This window comes from Canis lupus, chromosome 37, assembly GCF_003254725.2.
Source record: "Canis lupus dingo isolate Sandy chromosome 37, ASM325472v2, whole genome shotgun sequence".
Classification (NCBI taxonomy): domain Eukaryota; kingdom Metazoa; phylum Chordata; class Mammalia; order Carnivora; family Canidae; genus Canis; species Canis lupus.
Window position 1 is genome coordinate 12,714,072 of NC_064279.1, and position 15,052 is coordinate 12,729,123.

Genomic DNA, 15,052 nt, shown 5'->3' on the forward strand with positions numbered 1-15,052 from the left:
ACAATATGGAACAATATAAAAAATCATTATTCTGCTTGAAAATAAGCCAGATGACAGAGATTGCAAACTAATCTATAGTGACAGGTTATCCAGAGTCAGAGGTGAAGGGAGAAATGACTTGCAAAGGGGATGAGGAAACTTTGGGGATTATGGGAAACATGTTTACTATCTTGATTGCAGTGACAGTTTCACGTGTGTATGAAAACTTATAAAATTGTATACCTAAATGTATACAGTTTATTATATGGAGATTATACTTCAATAAAGTAAAAGAGAAATTTTTCACGAAACAAGGGAACCAGAAAACTATAGCAGAATAGAGTTGAGGGTCATGGTTGTGGCTACCCTTGCGAGGCAGTGGTACAGGGAATCAGAGATGGGGGAAGTTCTAACACACCAGTAATTTTTTTTTTCATCTGTGTACTGGTTACACAGGAGTATTCAAGTTGCAAAAGTGTACACTTGTGATAGTATACTTTTCTGTACATTGTTCTTTAATACAAAGTTTTTAGAAGAGGAAATAACATCTACCTATGACCTAATAATTGACTCCTTTATCCAAGAGAAATGAAACACTTATCCACAAAAAAGAACTAAACAAAATATTCATAGAAGTGTCCTTCAAAATGGTCCCAAACTGGAAATGGCCCAGATACCCATCAACAGGAAACTGGATAAACAATGTATGGTATATTCATGTATTTATAAAATTGAGTATTACTCCAGAATAAAAAGAAACAAACTATTAATATATGCAGTAATATGGGTGGATCTGAAAACATCATGCTGGGTACAAGAAATCAGGGACAAAGGAGTATTTATGTATAATCAACTAATACAGTTATAGAAAAGGCAAAATTTACCTGTGGTTGCAATTGCTTCTAGAATGAGGAGAAGTCAAAAGAGAGTGGGGAAAGATAAAGGGTAGAGTCATGGAAAATGTTCTGTATCTGCTAGAAATGTCAGGGGAAAAATGCTTACTATGGACATTGTAAAATATCTATCAAAACTAGTGAATTACTAAATTAAATGCTTAATGGGTTCCTTTAATTCACCTTGAATAATTCCCCAAAGCATAATGCAAAATCCAAATTTAAGCTTCTGAAAAAAAGCCAGTAATTTCAATTGTGGTGAAGAATACACTTTATTTAGGTCTCACTTTGCTGAAATTCATCTATTTTTCTTCCATGAATATCACTTTCCAATTAGTAAAAAAAATGAGAATGTCTTGCCCTGAGTGCTTTATTTTTAAGATGGCTTCATATAAGAATATTACACACTATGAAATAGAACTTAATCTGAAAGGCTCATTAACAATAGTAAGGTTGTACAGTGGTTTCCAAAATGGAGGTGATTGTACCCGAGGAGGTATAGTGATGATGATGTATGGGATATAAGACCTTATTAGGAGTTCTTATATTTAATCTGTATTATAATACACATATTTATTTTGAGTATAATATAATGGAATAGAATATACAGGTTTCCTTAACACACAAAATGACACTAACCTCTTCTCTATGTCACCTGTCAGACAATCACACAACTGAAGTATTCTGGTATGAAGCAATTCTAAGTATTCTGAAGAGAGTGACAGTATTTGCTAGCTTCTTTTTTCAATAATGAAATAACCCACCTTTTGGGTTTTGTTTTGTTTTAAGATTTTATTTATTCATTCATGAAAGACACACACAGAGAGGCAGAGACATAGGCAGAGGGAGAAGCAGGCTCCTCACAGGGAGCCCAATGCACGACTGGATCTCAGAACCCCAGGACTATGCCCTAAGCCGAAGGCAGATGTTCAGCTGGTGAGCCATCCAGGCATCCCAGAACCCACCTTTGTGGAAGCTGCTACAAGAGACAGGTGTTCCAGAGAAGAGTTTCAACAGTAAATAATTTCCTTAATAGAAACAATATTTGATGGGGGCGCCTGAGTGGCTCAGTTAGTTAAATATTCAAACTCCTGATTTTTGATGCAGGTCATGATTCTAGGGCTGTAACATGAAGCCCGTGTCAGGCTCCACACTTAAGATTCTCTCTCTCCCTCTAACCACCGCCCCCCATCGCCTCCCTCTCAAAAAAAGAAGGAAAAAAAAAACATTATTTTGTGGGAAAAGTGTATTATATAATCCTTCATGAAGCATCTGTTTTGATTTCAACAAAACAAAGTTGGGGGCAGGAAAGTAAAGTTTAATTTCAAAAGCAACTACTGAAGCAAAAGAGAAGATAAAGTAAGAAGACAGTCAAATGTTACAATATTTTATTGATGTAGTTGAGGAGTGACCATAGCATTTTGTACTAAACAGATTTATCAGTTGTTTCATGGCAAAGTATTTAAAAAGAGATGTCAAAAACTTAAGAATTTATCTTTTACAAAAAAAGTCTAAATTTGCTGACTTTCTGTGGTAACTATTAGTCTTATGCTACGTAGCCATTGTTTTTAAAAACAAAAAATTGGTTACTCTGTACCTTAAAAATAAATGAGACATTTTAAAACTTGGCAAGAAATAACTGTATTAAAAAAAAAAAAAACACAAAAACAATGTGTCATCTTGAACTACTGTACCTGATACTATAAAATCAGAGAAACCATTTTCAAACTCTCAAACTCTAAGTGCTTTTCAAAACAGTTTTCTATGGATTTTGAACACACTGATTAAAAATATATAAATGCAAATCCTCACATTGGTTTGCCTAGGAAAAGCAAACCCTACTAGCCAAATCTGCAAAATTGGTGTATGGAAATTTTTTTTAAAGATTTTATTTATTTATTCACGATAGATATATATATATAGAGAGAGAGAGAGGCAGAGACACAGGCAGAGGGAGAAGCAGGCTCCACGCAGGGAGCCCGACGTGGGACTTGATCCCGGGTCTCCAGGATCGCGCCCTGGGCCAAAGGCCGGCACCAAACCGCTGAGCCACCCAGGGATCCCCGGTGTATGGAAATTAAACAATGATTGTCTCCATTAAGAAAGCATAGCCCAAATACATGATGATCTCATTGCAACTTGAACTCTCTCACTGATCATTTGATGATTAAAAAAAAAAAAAAAGAAAGCATAGCCAAATATGTACTCACTCTTTCCAGGTATATATCTCTATATGAGCTGCCTTTTAATTAAGACAAACATTAAAACCAAGTACCAAATTAAACAAATTCAAGATCCAGACTTTGGAATTTCTTTATTTCTAAGTAGTAAACCCAAGATTTTTCAAACATAATGCAATATATTCATTGCTCCTGCTTTAAAAAAAATATGTATTTATTTTAAAAATTTAGAGTAAACAAAAAGGTTTTTGAGCCATTACTAACATTTATAAAGTACTCCATTCACAGATGAGGGGATCACTGATTCCCTTCACTAGTCTCTATAGTCATTTGTTATAAAATAAAATAAGCCAAATAACCCAAGAAAGAATTAGTCTTTATAAATAAAATTAACATTATTAGATTTTAGTGAATCCTTTCAGGAAATCTAATACCAACTGTAAATAATTCTTCAAATAATAGTTTTCATAAAAACCTTTTTTATTGAATTCCTATTCTATGTAAGGGACTGAGAAGCATTTCAGATGAGTGAAAGGCCCAATACTCCAAAATTCAGGGGGATTTAAGACAGTATACAATTATCTACAACACAAGGAAAAGCAAGGAAGGTCTAGAGAAACGAAGAAGAAAACAATTAATTTTGCTTGGTGTCTACAGCTTCACAAAAGAGATGGATAAAGCTGGGTCCCAAAAGGTAAGGGTGATTTTGACTAGAAAAATTAGGGAGAAGACAGACTGAGAACCATGGATAAAAGCATTTACAAGTTGGGATAAAGAATATACAGTATTGGGGATCCCTGGGTGGCTCAGAGGTTTGGCGCCTGCCTTCAGCCTAGGGTGTGATCCTGGAGACCCTGCATGGAGCCTGCTTCTCCCTCTGCCTGTGTCTCTGCCTCTCTCTCTGTGTCTCTCATGAATGAATAAATAAAATCTTAAAAAAAAAAAAAAAAAAAAAAAAGAATATACCGTATTTTTCAGGTCAGATTATTAGCTGTTTTGCTGTACTGACTTAGCCAACCCCTTTCTTCACATACCAAACTAAGCAACATGCTTTTACAGGTATTTTCCAAAAAAGCATGTAATTCTTAAGTACAGTTACAAAATTGATTTATTGCAATTCTACAATATTTGGGCCTACTTAATATATTTACAGTTCTAATTTTTCCCAGCTTCATCATTCTTCACCAGGAGGTTTAAATGTTAACTGTCACATAATGACAAGACATCAATTATGAACCTTCCAACTTTGCTTTTCTTCTCACTTAAAAGTATGGCTTACTTGTCCCTTCTTTTCCAAACCTAATAGCTTCACTTGTTTTGAAATCGTAATACCTTGTGCTGCTTCTTGGACTCTGCTCCCTTGATTACATTCTCTAGTGATTCCTTGTATCCCTCACTTAAACTCACAATCTTTCTGTTTTGGAATGAATACCTAGCTCTTTGACTTCTCTATTATGTCTAGCTCTGTCTAAAGCAGAGAAACAATATGTATTTTATTACTAGCAAAATCTATACTGTTTTAAAAGCCAATTTGTAAATCAACAGTGATGCATTTTAAGACATCTGCCTCAACATATGGTAAACTGTATTTTAAAATAACAGCAGAAGCATGGGATGAAGCTTTTAGAGATCATGTAATCTGTGGGTTTTCTAATATTTCCTGACAAAACTTTCCCAGATGAAATCTTCATAGATCATCTCAAATATGTGGAGCTGACAAAAAATGTTGCTAATACTATTCTATGTTCAAATATATCAATTTATTACTAACTTGAAGAGACCAATTAAAGATTAAGTATGTCAGTCTTAAAACATTCTAAGCAACCCATTTATTACCATAAAGTTTTATTTTGATTTCACCCAGATAAATAGTTCCAAGTGGGTAGCAGCTTTTGTAGTGTCAGGATATGCTTCAATTAAATTGATTAAAAATTTTTTAAACAAGGAATTTTTTTCTTTCAAAATTGGTTTGGAATGTGTTATGATTTTCAATGTGTGTATGTTAACCATGCAACAAAATCTTTATCAACGTTTTGAACAGCTATTGAAAAAAAAACAGTGATTCAGCTATTACTGAAATGGGTTATTAACAGTTTTTCGAAACTTAAATTGGGACAAACAGCTAGAGTGAAACATAATGCTGTCATTGGGCGCTATGAATTCAAGACTAAAGAATTAATCACCAGCCCTCAGATGGAAAACCAGGTGCAGAGCTGACCCTTTCTGGATATAGTAAACAGAAAGGGTGAGGCCATCTTTCAGTTTCTTGCCTCCAAAAGATGAACCTCTCTGCTTGTCAGGTGGGGAAAGATGCCTTCTTTATCTTGGATCTTAGGTTCCACATTTTTTATGTCACTGGGTTCCACCTTCGGAGTGATGGTCTTGTTGGTCAGAGTCTTCATGAAGATCAGCATATGCCCCATCAGATGCAGGACCAGGTACAGGGTCAACTCTTTCTGGATAATGAAATCAGAAAGAGTGCAGCAACCATCTTCCAGCTGCTTGCTTGCAAAGATGAGCCTTTGCTGTTGTTTTATCTGGCAGGGGTGAATGCCCTTTCCATCTTGGATCTTGGCCTTCACATTTTCAATGCCATCACTAGGTTCCATCTCCAGGGTGATGGTCTTGCCAGTCAAGGTCTTCATGAAGATTTGCATTCTAATCTGCTAGTGAATGCAAGGACACTGAATCCAATCATGTGGAGTCACCTCCACGCCCAACAGATACCTGTCAATGCCAACTGCTTCTGAACTAAAATTTATATACGTACATGAGGGTGCCAGAACCATTCAATGGAGAAAGAACAGTCCTTTAAAAAAATGGTGCTGGTAAATTGCATATGCACATGTAAAAGGATGAAGTTGGACCCTTGCCTAACACCATACATAAATACGAACTCAAAATGAGTCAAAGACCTAAATGTAAGAGATAAAACTATAAAACTGTTAGGGAAAAAACAAAAAACAAAAACAAAAAAAAACAGGAGAAAATCTTCATAACATTGGATTCACAATGATTTCTTGGACGTGGCACCAAAAGCATAAGCAGCAAGAAAAAATAATCTGACTTCATTAAAATTAAAAACTCTGTACATCAAAGGATACCATCAACAGAGTAAAAAGGCAATTCATGAAATAGGTGACAATATTTATAAATCATGGATCTGATATGAAATTAATATCCAGAATATATCAGGAATTCCTACACCTCAACAACAAAAACTTGATTTTAAAAATGGACAAAAGTGGGACACCTGGGTGATTCAGCGGTTGAGCATCTGCCTTCAGCTCAGGACATTATCCTGGCATCCTGGGATGGAGTCTCACGTTGTGCTCCCTGCAGTCTGCTTCTCCCTCTGCCTATGTCTCTGCTTCTCTCTTCCTGTGTCTCTCATGAATGAATGGATAAATAAATAAATAAATAAAATCCTTAAAAAAGAAAAAAAAGAAAAATGGACAAAAGACTTGGATAGACATTTCTACAAAAATCAAAACCCACAAATGGTCAATAAGCAATTGAAAAGATGCTCAATATCACTAATCATTAGAAAAATGTTAAATCAAAACCATATGAGATGCCACTTCACACTCACTAGGATAGCTATTATAAAATAAAAGAAAACTCAGAAAACAACAAGTGCTGCTGAAGATGTGGAGAAACTGGAACCCTTGTGCCTTGCTACTGGAGTGTAAAATGCTGTAGCTGCTGTGGAAAAGAGTATGGCGGTTCCTCAAAAATTAAACATAGAATTACCATATGATTCAGCAATTCCACTTCTGGGTATATACCCCAAAGAACTGAAAGCAAGGACTCAAACAGGTATGTGTATGACAATGTTCAGAGCAGCAATTATTCACAATAGCCAAAAGGTGAAAACAGTAAACATCTATCTACAGATGAATAAACATTGTGGTATATACACACAATAGAATAGTTTTCAGTCTTTAGAAAGGAATGAAATTCTGATTCATGCTAACATGGTTGAACTTTGAAGACTTATGCTAAGTGAAATAAGCCAAATACAAAAGAACAAATATTGCATGATTCCACTTATATGAGATTCCTAGAATTCATAAAAACAGGAAGAAAAGTGATTACCAGGGGCTAGAAGTGGGGGTGGTACAGGGTTATTATTTAAGGAGTAATTTCAGTTTGGGATGATGAACAAGTTCTGAAGATAGTGATGATGGTTGCACAACTCTGTGAATATACTTAATACCACTGAAATGTACACTTAAAAATGATTAAAATGGTAAATTTCAGGTTGTATATTTTACAAAAAAAAAAACTTATGTGTGCCATTTATTTTATTATGGTGGCAGTATAAAAATGTGGCTAAGAATACAAGCTTAAAAATTATGCTGCTTGGTTTCAACCCAGCTCTGTCACTTTATAAGCTCTGTAGTTTGTGCCTGGTCTGCTCAGACAGTAAAACAACCTACTTCATAGAATTATGGCAAGAATTAAGTAAATTTTACACGTAAAGCATTTACAACAGGGCATGTCATTTAGTAGTCACTTTTAATTACCACAGGTTTAAAATATATTTTTAATGAGATTTAAGTGAAACATCTACAGAACCTTGAAACTCCTCAAAACTCCAGAGTTCAGTAAAACACACTTTGAAAACCAGTGATCTAATCCAAATTTCTCACTTTACAGGTAAAGGAAGAAACCAAGATAAGAGATTTGCCTGAGGTCACATATCTTGTTTTGCTAATATTAACTTTCCTAAAGTAAGAGTCTGGAATTAACAATACTACTGCTGACACTGAACTACTTCAGAACCAAGGCAAAGCCAAGAGATTCTATAGAATCTATGAAAGTGTGATGTCATCCACCATGCTAATCTTTATTTTTTGTTAATTTTGTTTTAGAGACGGGTAGTCTACATAGGAGAGGAAGAGAGAAAAACTTTAGCAGGCTCCACGCCCAGAGTGGAGCCAGATCTCACAACCCTACAGTCATGACCTGAGCCGAAATCAAGACTCTAACACTTAACTGAGCAACCCAGGTGCCCCTCACCATGCTAATCTAAAAAATACAGTAATTATTAATGGGGTGAAAACCAAAAGACAGCAAAACCAAAAGAAAAGTCATTCTAATTATTCTCAAAGACATGGTTAAAAAAAAAACCCTCCTCTGAGAATAAAGTGTTAAAATATTAGTGAAAATAAATTATTTGAGGCACACTACTCCACTCCTTTTAGCCAATTACTATATAATCTTAATGAGACCTCTGAGTCTGAAAAATCAGCTGCTTTTTCTACCAAATAGAGCTAATATTCACCATGAGGAGACATCTACAAATAATTCTTTATTAAATTCAAACAGAAGAGAGCGGCAGTCCAAATCACACAAAATGTCTAATCCAAAAAATCATGTATTAAAGCTTTGTAGACATTTTTGTACTTACTTGAATAGGGCTAGATCTGGTTTCTGGGAAATTCACAACACAAAAAGCAAAATAACAGAGACAATCTTTGAAGGTCAGACTCAACAAGAGCTAAAAAGCTTTGGAGCGTCTCTATTTTGCCCTTCCTCCATTGGTCTTACTTCCCAACTGGGCTCTCAAACGGTAGTACCAACCTCGGCCTGGAATGTCCTCCCCATCTACATCAGCTGAAATCCTACCCCTCCTTCTTTTAAAATCCTAGCCCATTCATAAAGGTTCCACTTAAATCTGGCAGCTTCTGAGATTTTCCCCTCAGCGCTCCCACTCTAGCATTAATCTCTCTCCTCTTTGCTCCCCTATTTTGTAGCTTTATTCTACATTTTATTATATAATGCATGGGTTGCATTACAACTATCTACTTTAACTTCTCCCCCCCCCCCCCCCCCCCACGCACACACACCTTACCCCTAGGAAAATCCCAAGAGCAGCTGGCTGGGGGAAGAAAGGAATCAACATTTGCCAACACCTCAGTACCTTGAAAGGTGCTAGGCATTTTTTTTTTAAAGATTTCATTTACTTATTCATGAAAGACAGAGAGAGAGAGATACAGGCAGAGAGAGAAGCAGGCTGCATGCAGGGAGCCCAACGCGGGACTCCATCCCCAGTCTTCAGGATCACGCCCTGGGCTGAAGGCGGCGCTAAACCGCTGGGCCACCGGGGCTTCTCAAGCATTTTGCATACATTATCCCATTTAATCTGTGGGACAACCACGCGGGGGGGGGGGGGGGGGTAAATAGGTGGGGTTATTCCCATTTTACTGATAGGAAAGTACGATTCAGAGTTAATAGCTTAGCTGTCACACTGCTAGCCAATTCCAAGGGTTTCCGGAGCCTCTGGCTTGCCTGGCTTCCACGAGCTCTCTCCAACCACTCCGTGCTGCAGGTCCTGTCCACTTTGTGTCCCTCACTCTGAACGATTCGCTGGATTTAATATTCCTATGAGCTCACCGCCACCTATTATTTATTTATTTTTAATTTTATTTATTTATATTTTATTTATTTATTCCTGAGAGACACAGAGACACAGAGAGAGAGAAGCAGAGCCACAGGCAGAGGGAGAAGCAGGCTCCATGCAGGGAGCCCGAGGCGGGACTGGATCCCGGGGCCCCAGGGTCACGCCCCGGGCCACCCGGGGATCCAACCCCACCCCCCCTTTGAATAACCCGTTCACGCCCTATCCCTACCCTAGCCCGCTCCCTTCGCGGTTCCCACACAGCAGGTTTTACACACCGACACACGGGCGGCCTCCCACGTCTCCAGGACACAAGGCTGCAGGCACATCCACCCTTACCGGGAGGTGAAGTGAAGACCTTTCAGATTTTCCGCAGGTTTCCCCAAGTGCTCTCCTCACAGGATTCAAGACCCCCTCACCGCCCCCCCCCCCCACCCCTACACACACCCGCGAGGCAACATTCGCTGCGACGCTTGTGCCCCTCGGAAAGGCTCTGGCTTCCGCGCTCGGAAGCGCCCAGGCTCAGGCGGTTCCCGGCTCGCGCTGCGGGGACGCCCTGACACCCGCGAATACCCCCCCCCCCCCCCTCCGAGCGTCTTCGGACCGAGGCCTCCCGCACCGGCACACTGCCGCCCCTCCCCCCGCCCCCGGGAATTGCAGTTTGGATTTCCGGCGGGAATGCACACCGCCGAGGGGACTGCGGGCTCAGCAGCCCGGGGGCAATTGCTCAGCCCGCTGGATCAGAAGAGGACGCGCAAGGCGCCCCGCGTTTCTCCATCTCTGCGCCGAATTCATTTAGGGAAGATGAGGGGCGGGGGGCGCCGGAGCCCCGGGTGCTGCGGCCAAGCCGGGGGGGGGGGGGGGTCCCGGCCGCCGGGTCCAAGGCGAACCGCACCCTCCCCACGCGGGGCCGCACCTCAGCACCTCATTGTCTCGCTCGGGCGCTGCGCCCCGCCGCCGCCCCGCTGGGCGTGGTCCAACCGGCCCCGCGGCGACCCCGCCCCGGCTCGGCCGCCCGCACCGCGCCCGGATGGCGGGGCCCGGAGCCGGGAAAATGGAGGCGGGAGCGGCGGTCCGCGCCCGGCCGGCCTCCCCGCCCGCCGCGAGGGCGAGGCTGAGCACTCACCGCGGCTGCTGCTCGATGGTCCGGCGGCCGCCGCTCCCCCTGCTCCCGCCGCCGCCGCCGCCGCCGCCTCCTCAGGCGCGGCGCTCCTTCCCCGGAGACGCCGCGAGCGCCCGCAGCTCCCGCGCCGCGCGCAGCGTGACTGACTGACTGACCGACCGACGGGCGGCGGCGGCGGCGGCGGCGGCGGCGGGGGCGGGGCGGGGCGCGCGGGCGGGGCGGCCGCAGCGCCCAGCGGGGGCCGATCCCAGGGCGGCCGCGTCCGGCCGAGACGCAGAAGGCGGAGCTGAGGGCCGGGCGGCCGACGGCCCGACTGCCTCGCGCCCGGCCGCTCGCTGCCCCCGCCCGCCGCCAGCCACTCACTTCCGGCGCCGCCGGCCGCGCCCGCCCCTCCCGCGCCCCCCGCGCGCCCCCCGCGCGCGCCGCTCGCCCTCCCCGCGGGCGCCGGACCGCACCCAGCCGGGCTGCCCGCGGCGCTGCCCCCGCCCCGCGCGCCTGCGGACCGCCTCCCGGAGCCGGTGAATCAGGGAATGAATGAGCGAGGCAGGAACGCCCCGGTGCCGGCCCACCCCCGGCTCGCCTTCCGCTGGATGCGGGCCCGGTGGCCTCCGGCCCTGGGCGTGGGACTCCCTGGAGCCCCGAGCGGACCCGGCGGGCCCCGTGAGCCTGCACCTACGGCTCACCCACGGCTCAGGCGCCCCAGCCACACCTCCGATGCCTCGGGCGCTTAAAGGACCCCGGTCGTTGCAGTCTGAGGCTTATGGTCCTGGCAGTCTCTGAGGCTTATGGTCGTCGCAGTCTGAGGCTTTTTTTTTTTTTTTTTTTCTTTTGAGGAAAACCCATTTTGCCCGACAACTTTTCTGTATTTTCATGCACGACAAGCTTTTGGAAATTGCGCAGTTCCGTTATCATTGATTACTTTTGACCTTTAAATTTTGCCTATTTTGCATTTTTTTTTAAAGATTTTATTTATTTATTTGTTCTTGAGAGGCAGAGACACAGGCAGAGGGAGAAGCAGGTTCCACGCAGGGAGCCCAATGCGGGACTCGATCCTGGGATGACGCCCTGGGGTGAAGGCGGGCGCTAAACCGCTGAGCCAGCGGGGCTGCCCGCGTTCTTAATTCCTATCACCTCCTTGCTGAAATTGTGTAGGGATAAGGAGCTGGCATTTTCCCTTGATCACCAAGCTCTCAATTCCTCAGATACTGCTTATTGTGATGCAGGCTGGACTTAGACTTTTAATCTTCAAGTTTTATATCATTATTTTGACCTCCTGAAGTTGATCAAAGGAAGGAAGAAGTAGAATTAAGTCATTTTTTTGCCTGGCTACATGGAAAGTTCTGATGACAGCATTAAAACAACTGATCAGGGGCACCTGGGTGGCTCAGTGGTGGAGCATATGCCTTTGGCTCAGGTCATGATCCCGGGGTCCTGGGATCGAGGCCCACATCGCATCAGGTTCCCCACGGAGTCTGCTTCTCCTTCTGCTTATATCTCAGCCTCTGTATGTGTGTGTCTATCATGAATAAATAAATAAAATCTTTAAAAAAAATAAAACAACTGACCAATCGGAAGTGTGATCTGGAATCTGTTTCCGTGAACATTCCTTTATCACGTCTGCCCATCTGCTTGCCGAGTATCTGCAACTTGAATTTTCACAGATAAAGAATTGACTGTACATTTCTGACACTTGGACTCCCTGAACCAGAGTGTTCATTTCTCTGTCCTGGGGCCATATCCTGGTTTGGTTAATTGCATCCCCCTTTTTCAGATATTCTTGAGGACTTCCAAATGGTTCCAGTCTTTTTGCTCAATCTGTTCCGAACTGGTACACAATACTTTCAAACTGGTATCTAGGACCATATGACACAGTTAACTAGCTAGCTGCTTTTCATACTTGAGGTATTTGTACTTTGGAGATATAACTGGGCTTTTGCATTTTAAGTTTTGTAGGTGCTTTAATATTTGTGTGTAGAATGCTGTAATCTCATAAATGAAGATGGTACTGCTGACCAATTTCTTGCCTTCTGTTCCTTTCTTGTGGAATTCACCATTTATTACCTCTAATTATTTCAGTAAGTCATGATCTTCCCTAATGAATGTAATACAAGTTTATTCTTGTATCTTCCATACTAGCATAGTACCTTCCACAGTAAATATTTTTATTTTATTTTATTTATTTTATTAATTTAATTTTTTAAAAATATTTTTAAAATTTACTCATGAGAGACACACAGAGAGAGAGAGGCAGAGACACAGGCAGAGGGAGAAGCAGGGAGCCCAACATGGGACTTGATTCTGGGTCTCCAGGATCACGCCCTGGGCTGAAGGCAGTGCTAAACCGCTGAGCCACCCGGGCTGCCCTACAATAAATATTTTTAAATTAACAAATGCAAACATTTTGATAAGTGATAATTCAAATCTGTCTATAGCCTTCCAACCATTTCCATGACCAGATTTATTGAGATTATATACACCTGAGTGCCAGACCTAATAAATTTCTATTGTCATCAAATGCTATTACCAGGCTGAGTGATACTACAGAAGGAAGGTACTCCTCTTGCTGAACTTCCTTTAAAAAATAGATCATTGAGTGCTTTTTAAATAGCTTTTAATTAATTATCTTTCCTCCTGGGGCTTTCGTTGGTCAAGGTTAATAAGAAAGAAAAACAAAACAAAACAAAAGTCACTTTTGGCCATAGAGGAGAGTAAGCAAGTTCTTATCATTTCCTTTAAATCATGAAACTATGCATTCATTCAACAAGGGTTTGTTGAGCTCTAAGGCCTAGTAACACAAAGGCAAAAAAGACATGGCAAGGTGGTTCCTGCCTTCAGAAAGCACAAAGTCTAAGTGGCTAAAGGATGCGAGGAAGTCACTATTGCAGAGTACATTCCTAGCTCAGGAAAGTCTTCTATTGGAGGGGATTATTATTATTATTTTTAAAGATTTTATTTATTTATTTTAGAGAGGGGGTCAGAGCAGAGGGAGTGTGAGAGAGTGAATTCCAAACAGACTATCTGCTGAGTGTGGAGCCTGATGCGGGGCTCAATTTCATGAGACTGAGATTATGACCTGAGCCAAAATGAAGAGTCCATCGCTTAACCAACTGAGCTACTCAGGTGCTGCTGGATGGGATTCTTGCACTGAATGTTCAGTGACAGAGAGGAGCTAACCTGATGAGAAGGGAGGGAACCAGCATTTCAGACAGAGGCAACAATACCTATGCAAGAATGGAGGTGCCAAATAGCACAATGCTTTAGAGGATCGGCAGGTGGTTCCATTTTGTCAGGGTAGGCACAGAAAAGGGTCAAAGAGGTGGGACAAAAAAGTAGAAGGACTTCTTTTAAAAAGGGGGTGGTGGGTGGGCCTCATGTACTAAACCAAGGAGTTTGAACTTGATACTCTAGACAATATTAATAAATAATAAAATCTTTGGAGATTTTAAGTCCCAAAACAATTAAGTTTGAATTTTTGGGACCAGACAGACTAAACTGGGGCAGGAGTAAATTAGGAGGAGGTGGTAACACCGGGATGAGATATGCTATAGGTGAAGTGGGCAGGAGGGGCTAGATGGGAGAAATATTAAGGAGGTGGACTCCATAGGGACTTGATATATAATTGGACATGAGGGAATGAATGACAAGGAGAGAGCTAGGATGACCCTTAGGATTTTGGTTTGGGAGACAGACTGAAATGTCGTGGTCATTTCTGTGAAGTAGAGATTCCAGATGGAGGAGCAGGTTTCCGGAGAAAACTATAGCTCCAAGAAGAGTGACTTGCCTAAGTTAAGTAGCTATTATTAGAAGACACTGGATGAGAATCCATATCTTCTGACCCTACTCACATGCTCTTTCTACTACATAATGTTTTATGAGCTATGAACTCTTTCTAGCACTTTCAGCAAATCATAGAGAGAAAAATGTTATAAAGGGATGATGGGATATATCCTTTTAATTGAGGTTTCAAATCAGTAATTTCTAAAGCTATGCTAATTTTTAATGATTACCACTTTACATAAGGTGGAGAGATTTGTACATTGGAAAAGTGGGACCAATTATTACTTGAGTATGATCTCTCTGATAATTTAGCAGGAGCCTTGTAAAATTAAATCGCCTAACTAAATAGGACATCCATCTAGTTGCCTTTGCCCCGAGGTATCTTTAAATAAAACAAACTTTCAGGAATGAATAGAAACATAAAAACTCTCCCCAGAAATCTTAGTGTTGATTTTTTTCCCCCTTCATCTTGAAGGAAGGATAGGTTCTAAAATGAACTGAGATTATGAAAATCCACACCAGGTTTTGACTTCCTCTCTGGCACAATTCCCTTGATTCTGAAGACTCTAATAGCTAATGGATGGGAAGATTTTCATATCCTAAATTCATAGTCCTTTTCTCCAGAGGAGAAGTTTTAGTATTTCCTATTCTTAGAAAAATGAGACAAATTGTTTATTCCCAAGAGACTTCTTGG

General features: G+C 41.9%; 1 protein-coding gene, 1 non-coding gene and 1 pseudogene across 9 annotated transcripts in view; 1 reads left to right on the top strand and 2 right to left on the bottom strand.

Moving 5' to 3' along the window:
* Positions 1 to 10,803, bottom strand: part of RAPH1 (Ras association (RalGDS/AF-6) and pleckstrin homology domains 1) — a 116,556-nt gene extending 105,753 nt beyond the window's left edge. For 3 of the 8 annotated variants that reach the window (XM_049106675.1, XM_049106674.1, XM_025442226.3), the window contains exon 1: positions 10,585 to 10,797. The gene's annotated coding sequence lies outside the window, so the exon portion shown is untranslated. Of the gene's footprint in view, positions 1 to 10,584 lie in introns of all 8 variants that reach the window. The other 5 variants (XM_049106673.1, XM_049106672.1, XM_049106671.1 and 2 more) reach the window with 3 other exon arrangements.
* Positions 768 to 10,011, bottom strand: LOC125754509 (polyubiquitin-like; annotated as a pseudogene).
* Positions 2,985 to 3,075, top strand: LOC112656826 (small nucleolar RNA SNORD81). Its single transcript, XR_003134690.1, has one exon. It is a non-coding gene; the product is annotated as a small nucleolar RNA SNORD81 (small nucleolar RNA).
* Positions 10,804 to 15,052: the final 4,249 nt, after the last annotated feature.